The sequence below is a fragment of the Tupaia chinensis genome, unplaced genomic scaffold, assembly GCF_000334495.1.
Source record: "Tupaia chinensis unplaced genomic scaffold, TupChi_1.0 Scaffold145685_1, whole genome shotgun sequence".
Taxonomy (NCBI): Eukaryota; Metazoa; Chordata; class Mammalia; order Scandentia; family Tupaiidae; genus Tupaia; species Tupaia belangeri.
The window spans coordinates 3,440,286-3,450,860 of NW_006205542.1; the positions used below are offsets into that span (position 1 = coordinate 3,440,286).

General features: G+C 38.0%; 1 non-coding gene across 1 annotated transcript; it reads right to left on the reverse strand.

Annotated features, from left to right (window-relative positions):
* Positions 1 to 2,145: 2,145 nt before the first annotated feature.
* On the reverse strand, positions 2,146 to 2,252 carry LOC114006121 (U6 spliceosomal RNA). The gene has a single exon (XR_003547881.1). It is a non-coding gene; the product is annotated as a U6 spliceosomal RNA (small nuclear RNA).
* Between the last annotated feature and the right edge of the window lie 8,323 nt (positions 2,253 to 10,575).

A 10,575-nucleotide genomic window follows, 5' to 3' on the forward strand; every position in this document is an offset into this window, starting at 1 on the left:
ACAGCAAGTTCTTCCTGGATTCAGATGGGAGGTCTGAATCTTTTGTCACCTAATAGATCTATTACATTTCTTTATAACTAGGAGTATCTTTTTATAAAAATTTTATCGATGACCATTAATGTTGTCACATTGTATGATTTGAATGTTTGTGTCCTTCCCAAATTCATATGTTGAAACTTAAGCACTAATGTGATGGTGTTGGAAGGTAGGGTTCTCTCTCTCTCTCTCTCTGTGTATGTGTGTCCCTCTGAAAAAATGAATGCCAAATTACAATGGTTGTTGCTTCACGATGGACAATAATAAGTGTCTAATGAGGGAGAGAAATAGGACTAGAGAAAGGGAAAAAGGAGAGTTCATCTTGTTATATAATTCCTAGTCTTTTTTTTTTTTTTTTTTTTAGATTTTTGCCAAGTGATGCCCCTGCACTTCCTGGGAAGAGACAGAGAGGGCAAGTGAGAAATCCACGCCCCCCCCCGGGGGGGCGGGGGGAGATGGCCATGTAACAATTGCTTCTCCATTCTCCTCTTAGGATTTTGGGCACACATGCACATGTGCCTAACACATCTTTCAAGCCACTAGATTCAGGACTCAAACCACAGAGTTGAGCATGGGGATCCAGTCCCCTTAACCACCATGCCACCTGCTGACCCAATTCCTAACCTTTATGGAAAAAAAAAAGAAAGAAAGAAGGAAAGGAGAAAAGAATAAAAAAGAGAAGAAAGGAAATTCTATGTTTTGAGTACTTTCCCTCTTTTACAATTTATGTGTTAAAATTTGGTGAGGCATTTGTAATGGTGATGAGGGGATGGATGCCAAAATCCAATTACAATGTGAAAGTTGGGTCCTTTGGGAAGTGAATGGGATTGGATGATGTTTTCTGGGTAGGGTCTCTATGATTGACTCCTGATAGTTTTAAAAGAGCAGACACAGAGACACATGCTCTGCTCAAGCTCTTGCCATGTGTGAGATTCTGCATTGTCAACAGGACCCTCACCAGATGAGGTCCCTTAAATTTGACCTCTACAACTGTATGCTGTAATAAATGGGCCTCTATTCTTTATAAATTGCCCAATGTGGTAGTCATTTCTTAACAACACAAATATGAACTAATAAAGGATCAAACACAAACCATATGAAGGGACTTCAAAAAGTTCATAGAAAAATATAATTAAAGCCTGAGTTTACTTTGGTGCAAACATATTTTGAAATCATTTGTAATTCTTTCCATAATACACATTTTCTGTGAACTTTTTGAAGAGCACTCCTGTGAGTGATATGCAAACTCTAGGATGGGGCTTACTGAGGTCTGCTCTTCATTAGCCCCTGTCTGCATGCCAGAGCACAGGAGAGCATGGTGAAGCAAGTCAAGCCAGAATGGATGAGAAAATATCAAAACCAAGTCTGACATAGTATAGTTTGCTTGTAGCATAGTGTGTGAAATCTTAAAAAAAGAATTATTTATTTAATTCCATTTTTTTGTTTTCATTTTTAAATTTGAATAGAGAAAAATAGAGAGAGAAAGAGAAAGGGAAAGGGAGAAAGCAAGCCTCCCCTGTATGACTTGAATCACAGTTGGCCATGTGGGAGTCCAGCGCCTTAATCACCATACCACCTGTGGCCCCTATTATGTGAAATTTAAACAAATCACCACTTTTTATCAAAGGACCTCAAAAAGTTTGTGGAAATATGGAATTAACATTTGAGTTTATTTTGGTAAAAAAGTTGAAATCTGTGTATACTTTTTCATAATATGCATTTTAATGAACTTTTTTTCAAGACCTCTTACTGGTAAATTTAAGAGAAAAATGGTTGCATTTCAAAAGTTTGTCAGGCTTATTACTTTTTTTAAAGAGCATTAAAAAAATTCCTTTATACATTCAATCACATATGTCACTTAGCTTGTAAAGTGAATGTTCCAACATGGATATATTTCTCACCAGTCCAGTTGAGGACACTAGACACATTATCATCAATAAATAATAACCCATTTCTTTGTCCCATAAATGTCTTGTTTCTCTATTTTTCTCCTTAACATCTTTCCTCGGAGTCTCCTTCTCCCACCCTCTTCCCACACTGTATCTGGTATCTATAGCCATTTTCTATGTTTCTATATCCTCTAGTCATTCAGTTTTGATCATGAAGTGCAAAAATATGGAATGCTTCATAAGTTTGCATGTCATCCTTGCACAGGGGCTGTGCTAATCTTCTTTGTATTGTTCCAATTTTAGTATATGTGCTGCCGAAGTGAGCGCCAAGCTTTTGTAGTTTATGGTTAAAACATCCTAATTCTATACATTTGGATAACAACAACAACAACAAAACCCAACTGAACAGCAAATTTAATGTTTATATTTCAATACTAGAAACAATAAAGAAAAACAAACAGGAAACAGATTGTAAATGTACTCAGAGTTTCACTTTTAATAGTCTGTTTACTTATTTCTTTCACGACTGGAAGTGACAGAGAGAAAGAGAGACATACAGTATCTTACACAGGGTCTCAACACATGACTTTCCACCAGCCTCAGGCAGTCCTCCAGCAAGGGCACATGTGAGGTAGGCATACTCAGCGAGATCTCTGGGTGCAAACTGGCATCCTTCCATGTGGCACAGAGTGCTTCTTATTACCACTGTGCTGTCACCTGGTTCCCTGTGTTATTTTTGATGAAAATATTATACATGGAAAGTTTAAAATAGTATTTATTTATTTAATTATTTTTTAGAGAGATTTTTGCTATAGGATGGGTGCACTCACTGGAGAGACAGAGAGCAAGAAATCATCTCCTCTTGAGGGAGAGCCACACCACAATCTCTTCTCCTCCACTCTCCTCTCGGGATTTTGGGCACACATATACACACACCCAGAGTGAGTCTGAAGCCGCTGGGTCTGGGACTGGGACTTAAACTGCTGTCGACCATGTGGGAGTCCAATGATGTATCATTACGCCATCTGCTGGTCCCTGTTTTGTTTTGTTTTTAGAAGAAAATAAAACTATATACAGTTGAAAAAGAATTGAATCCAAGGTCTGTAACCAAAGAGAGTAAAGCTTGGGACCTCAAACCTGAGATGTTTACGATTCATTTCTTTTTTGTTTGTTTCCATTTTAACCCATTTAATTTTTGTACATTGACTATTTTCTAAATATATCAGATACAGTTATGTAATTATTTAAAATTTTTGTTTATTCCTTTTTGAAATAAAAAAGCTATGATTTTTCTCAAAGATCGACAGGCAAATCACACTTTTTTATTTTATTTTTTGATTGCCAGAGGATGTGTGAGCTTGAGAGAGAGACTGAAAGCACCTCTAATGGAGGTGGGGTCTTACTGTAATCTCTTTTCCATTTTTCATCCTGTCAGGATTTGGGAAAACCATGTACACATGCCTAGCATGTTTTTCAAACCACTGGACCAGAATTTGAACTGTGATTGGCCATGCGGGATCCAGCTCTCTTAACCACTAGGCCAAGGGGCTGGCTCAGTAAATCATATTTTATACAAGGAGGTACATATAATCTTTTAACAGTCACTGGAACTTGATTGATGGTACTTATGACTAAAACATGGCAGTGGAAAGCTGTGCCATACTCAAAGGAAGAAAATCTTTAAGGATAGGTGGAGAAATTGTCCCGTGCCAAGGAAGCTTAACCTTGGTAGAAACTATTAACCCCAAGGGTGAGTTGCATTTTGTGGAGGAAGACAAGACTCGAAAGATGAGCTTTGTATTCTGGATGAGCAGTGAAGGGGAAGTTACTACAGAGAGCTTTGAAACAATGATAGTTTCTCCCTGCAGCTGATTGAGTTTGCCCAAAGGGAGGGTCAGAGGTGTGGAGGTTCCTATCTGAAACTCTAGCATTGACTCAGGAGTTCCCGCCCACAAGGAGATGGGTTGATGGGAGGGGAGTATTTGGAGCAGTCCTGGGCTGCCCCAGCTGCTTAGCTGTGCACTTAGTAACCCAGTGCTTTCTACTTTTCTTTCCATTCTTCTTCCTCAGGTGGTTTTCATCCTTAGAGTTGCAAAGTATTTCTGTCTTGGGACCAGCCGTTAGCGTAATGGCTATGTCACTGGACTCCCATGTAGTCGACTGGGGTTCGCGTCCTGGACCCGGTGGCTTAAACTCCCGAGAGGAGAATGGAGGAGAAGGGATAGTGGCGTGGCCATCCTCCCTGGGGAGTGATTTCTCGCTTTCTGTCTCTTTGTCTCTCTCTGTCTGGAGAGCACACATGTGCCCTATAGCAAAAAAACCCTCTAAAAAACCCAAAGTATTTCCATCTTCTGGACAGGACGAAAGTGGAATAGTGAAAGACCTGCTTCCTTGAGGTGTTTTCTCCTCTTAGGAAAGGATTGTTTTCCCTCCATCTTCATTTAATGTCTCATTGTCCAGAATTATGTCACATGGCCGTGGTTAGCTTGATTGAGCCTAGTAAGTTGCCGGTAGTAGCTCTCCAGTCTCTAGCAAAGAAGGATAGAGCAGAGGGAGGCAGTGGATAGCTCTTAAGTAGCCAGTCTACAGTGCTTGTTTCTAGGGCAAGTTGGTGGTTACATAGAAGGTATCCAAAAACCAAAAGTGAACAATGAAATGAAAAGCAAGAAGCCAAGAAGCTAAAATGTGGCTAACAGAGCAAAACAAAAGTATTAGGTCAATGTGACAATTGACTTTTGGTGTGAGGATAATGTTGACCCAATTTTAAGATGTTGACACAGTCTTGGCTCTGCCTCCTTTAAAAATATGCATATTTTAAGCTTATATTCAGTATTTAAAAAATAAAATTACATGTCCACATAGCTTAAAATTTCAAATAATTCTACAATACTTAGTACAAAAACAAAGCCCAGCAATCCCGTTCACCTCCACGTTTTTGTTTCCAGCGGAAGCTATTTTAAATTCTGAGACGATATTTTCTGGGCATTTCTAGCTCAAGTTTCATCTTTTCCATCAGCTCGCCATCTCTTCATTGAGGTATTAACTAGATGTCTTTCTTAGACTGTGGTAATTTGGGGCAAAAATTTGGGTCACAATTTCCGTCTTCTCTGTGATAACATTTTTCTGTTGAGTATTAAAAGTATTAGTCATTTTTCTATTTTAGTTTTTTCTAAAACTGAACTTTTTATAGCTTTGTATACATCTTGTTTTGAAAAATCTATTCATTATGGAAAAATTCAAACATATATAGAAGTAGAGAGAGGAGGGCAATGAATCACCTGTACCTGTTCCCCAGCTTTAATAATAACCAACACATAGCCATATAGCTCATTTCTATCTCTACCCACTTGTCCAGTCCTGTATTATTATTATTATTTATTGTGATAAAATATAATTGACATGACATTTACCATTTTAACTATTGACATTTTAAGTGTATAGTTCAGTGCATTAAATATTCATATCGTTGTGCAACTATCATCACCATTTATCACTAGAACTTTTGCATCTTCTCACACGGAGGGTTTCTCTTCCTATTAAGCAATTACTCCATTTCCTAGTCTTCCTAGTCCCTGTCAACCATTAGCCTACTTTCCATCTCTACGAATTTGGCCGCTCTGGGAACCTCCTATAAATGGAGTCATACAACATTCATCCTTCTGTGACATGCTTATTTCACATAGCACCATGTTTTCGAGCTTTATTCATGTTGTAGCATGTGTCAGAACTTCTTCCCTTTTAAAGCTGAATGATATTCTAGGATATGTATATACCACATTTTGTTTATCCATTAATGGACACTTTTATTGTTTTATCCTTTTGGCTATTGTGAAACATCCTCTCCAACACTTGCTATTTCCCTTCCTTCCTTCTTTCCTCTTTTCCATCCTTCCTGTGTCCATCTCCTCTCTCCTCCTCCTTCTTCATTTTTGGTTAATAACTGTCCTAATGGGCCTGAGATGATTCCTGTATTATTTTGAAGCAAGTTCCAGATGTTGTAATATTTACTCACAAATACTTCAGTGGGTATTTATAAACAACAAGGACTCCTTTAAAAAATATAATCTCTACCTAAACAATTAATACAAAGTCTTTAATACCATACAACTTTATTCATAATTGCAATTGTTTCAAAAGTGTAGTAATTATTTTTCACTTTTAAGTTTGAATCTGGTTCAAATAAGGTTCATATATTACTATTATGTTGTCTTTTTAGTCAGTTTAAATCCATAGATTTTTTTTTTTACCATTTTCTTTCTTTTTCTTTTGTTTATTTATTTTCCATGATAGAAAGTGAGATAGAGACAGAGAGAAAGGAACATGAGACAGAGATAAGCACCACCAACAGGGTCTTGATGCTGCAGTTTACCTCCAGGCTAAGTTAGCCAAGATCATGGCCACACGTGCACATGCCCTGTAACCTCAGGGAGGTCTTGGGATGTGAACCCATGACCTTTTCCATGTTGGTCCATTTGTGTTACCACCGTACTACCACCTGGCTCCTTTTTCTTATTTTACCCCAATTCTATTGAAGAGTAATTGAACAATAAAAGTGTATATATATTTTAAGTGTACAGTGTGATTTTTTGTTTTGTTTTGTTTTAAGACAGAACACTTGTTATCCTGTAGTGATCCTTCCTCAGCCTCCCACCTGGGAGCATAGACATGTGCTACCATGCCTGGCTCTTTTTCAGACAAGATCTTGCTATGTTGCCTCAGCCACCCTTGAGCTTGTGATCTTCCTGACTTGGCCTTCCAAGGTGTTGAGATTATAGACACATGCTACTGCACTTGACCTTTAGATTGGGCCAGGAATCAAACCCAGGCTTCTGTGGTCCCAGCCTACAGAGCAGTGTCTTAGCAGCATGTGCCACTTAAAAAAAAAATTAGTTATTCGTTTATTTTTTGAGAGAAAGAGAGAGAGAGAGTGCACCCCCAGTGGAGTCTTAATGCTTGTTGCACTCCCTGCCTTTCTCCAGCCCCAGATCGTAGGCACACGTGTGTCCAGTGTACACAGGGCAGTCTCCAGATGTGCGCTGGGAGTCTTCCCAAGTGGAATCGCCTTGCAGAGCATCAAGTTTATTACTATGCCACCAGCTAGCCATTTCAATGTGAAATTTTCAATACACATTATTACTACAAGTAACCTAATTATTATATCCATCACCTCACAGTTACCATTTTTTTGTTATGAAAGCATGTAACATCTCAGCAAATTTCACAACTAGAGTACAGTATTATTAACTGTAGTCATCATGTTATATTATACTTTAGATCTTCAGAACTTATTCTTGCTGCATAACTAAACCTTTTTAACCCTTTGACCAACATCTCTCCATTTTTCCCATTCCCAATTCCTGGAAACCACCATTCTATTCTGATTCAGAATTTTGCATTTTTTAGATAGAACATGTAAGTGAGGTGATACACATTTGTCTTTCTGTGCCTGAGTTATTTCACTCAGCACAATATTTTCCAGGTTAATTTGTAATGGAATTTTTTTTAAGGCTGAATAATATTCCTGTGTGTGAGTATTGATATCATTTAATCCATCCATCCATTGAAGGATACTGGTTAATTTCATAACTTGGCTATTTTAAATAATGTTGCAATAAACATGGGATATCTCTTCAAAATACTAATATAAATTCTTTTGGATATATGCCCATAATTGAAATTGCCAGATCATATCATAGTTCTGTTTTTCATGTTTTGAGAAACTATATGCTGTTTTTCATAACAGCTTAACCACCAATTTACAACACCACCAATAGTGCACAAGGATTCCTTCTCCACATCCATCCTGACACTTGTTAATTTTTGTCTTTTGGATGATAACCATTTTAATGGGTGTAAGGTGGTATTTCATTTTGGTTTTGATTTGTATTTCCCTGATGAAAAGTGATAGCAAGCAATTTTTACATACCTGTAGGCCATTTGTATGTCTTCTTTGGGGAAATGTCTGTTCAGGCCCTTTGCCCATTTACTAGCTAGGATTATTTGTTTTCTTACTATTGAGCTGTTTGTTTTTAAGTGATAGATTGTCTCTTTACCTTCCTGATTATTTCCTTTGCTGCACATGAGCTATTTATTTATTTATTTATTTATTTATTTATTTATTTATGAGATGTTTTCCCTATAGGGCACATGCGCTCGCCAGAAAGACAGAGAGGCAGAAAGTGAGAAATATCCCCCCAGGGGGAATGGCCATGCCACAATTCTTTCTCCTCCATTCTCTTCTCTGGATCTTGGGCACGCATGCGCACACACTTAGTGTGAGTTTAAGCCACTGGGTCTGGGACTCGAACCGCAGTCGACTGCATGGGAGTCCAGTGACAGCCATTATGCTAACTGCTGGTCCCAAGCTTTTTAGTTTTATATATTCCCATTTATCTATTTGTTCCCTGTATTTTTGGTGACATATACAAAAATATCATGGCCTAGACCAATGTGAAGAATCTTTTTCCATGTGTTTTCTTCTAGCAGTCTTCTAGTTTCAGGTCTTGCATTTAAGTCTTTAATACATTTTTAGTTGATTTTTACAGGAAGTGTGAGATAGCATCCAATTTCACTCTTCTGCAGGTGTATATCCAGTTTTCCCAGCACCATTTATTAAAGAGACTATCATTCCCCCATTGTGTGTTCTTGTTACCTTTGTCAAAGATTAATTGACCTTAAATGTATGGATTCATTTCTGGGCTTTCTATTCAATTCTCTTAGTCTGTATGTCTTTTTTTAGGTGCTATAATCTCACACCTGTAATTTTGCACCTTTTCTGTGTTCCACTCAGGTGCTATAATCTCAGATTCCTTTGGCTCCTGTGAAGGTACTCTCATACACAGAAGGTTGTTCAAACTGGTATTTCTGCAAGAGAATGAGTCCTAGGAATTCCTATTCTACAATCTTACTGATGTCTTTTTTTTTCCTTGCAATTTATTTATTGAACAAAATTTAGTGGTTTGATAGCGTTTCTCAGAGTCTGTGTAAGTCTTTGGTTATACATTTGTGTGGAGTTTAATCTGTTCTTTTATATTTCCTTGTAAGTTGGTATTTGAATCTAGAGCCTTGATCAGATTCAGGCTCAATTCTTTGGAAAGACAACTTCTCAGGTGAAGCTGTGTTCTGTTGAGACATTTAGCATCTGGACCTCTCCTTTTTTGATTTTTAGCAGCTATTAATGATCATTGTTTAGGTTTGTACAGTCTAATATGTACAAACATGGCTATTAGCCATATATGAATACTTAAGTGTAAATGAATTTAAATAATATACAATTAAAATCCAATCTCTAAGTTACACTAGATACATTTCAAATGCTCAGTTGTTGCTCATAGCTACTGTATTAGGGTAGATATAGAAATTTCCATCATTATAGAAAGTTCTGCTGGACAGCACTAGTATAGATCTGTTAATTCATGAAGAGTTGTAATATGGGGCCAGCTGGTGGCACAGTGGTTAATGTGACTGGATCCCACATGGCAGACTGCATGGTTCAAGCCCTGGATCCGGCAGCTTGAAAAATCATGCTAGGCATGTATACATGTGTGCCCAAAATCGCAAGAGAATGGAAGAGAGGAGAATCATGGCATGGCCATCCCCTGGAGGTGATTTCACACTCTCACTTTCTGGCTCCCTCTCCGTCTCTGTTGAGTGCACACACCCTATAGCAAAACAAACAAACAACTGGAAAAAAATTATAAAAAGAAGAAAAGAAAAAAAAAGAACTGTGATATGATGCTATTCTAGTTCCAGAATTCAGTTTATGTTTAATATCTAGAAAACTTCTATAAAGGGAATTTTTCCTACATTAACTATTTTGTTACCAAGATGCAATTCATATAGGAAAGGCAAGATAAAGCTTAATTCTTTCCCTTTAATGAGTTCATAGTGTAGCATCCTCCAACAGTGAATAATTTAAAACATTATTACACATTCATGAATTTAGACATATTTGATCTTCCTTCCTTCCTTCCTTCCTTCCTTCCTTCCTTCCTTCCTTCCTTCCTTCATGCCTTCCTTTCTTCTCTCTCTCTCTTTCTTTCTTTCTTGCCTCTCCTCTCCACCCTTCTCTCCTCTCCTTTTCTCTCTTTTTCCTCTCCCCTTCCCTTCCCTCCACTCCCCTCCCCTCTCCTCCTCTTCCTTCCCTCTCCTCTCCTCTCCCCTCCTCTCTTCTGCTTTCCTCTTCCTTCCTTTCTTCCTGAAGGAGGAGTTTTAATATAGTACCAGCCAGTGGCTGGTCCCTCCTGGGCTAATTGTTCTTCATGGAAACAATGTCCTGATGAACATAATGTGACTTTGGGCAAATGTTTGATAACTCTTTGTGGTAGATGGAATTATTGGTCCCAGTTTTCTCCCATTCAGATCCTCTGTCTGCTTGCTCCTGAACATTCAGGCTGAACTTCAAGAATTTGAAAGAAACACACCATCCATCAGATGACAAGAAATCACCGCTGGATCACGAGAAATATGGGAAAACAAGAAAATACCTCTCCTCCAAGGGAAAAGAGTAACTCTTCTTCATCCACAAGCAGTTCGGTGAAAATCATGGAAATGTCTGATAAGGAATTTAGAGCATTCATAATGTCGAAGCTAACAGAGATGGAAGAGAAGAGAGATAATGAACTGCTAAAGAGAAAGGAGAAAGAAGTTG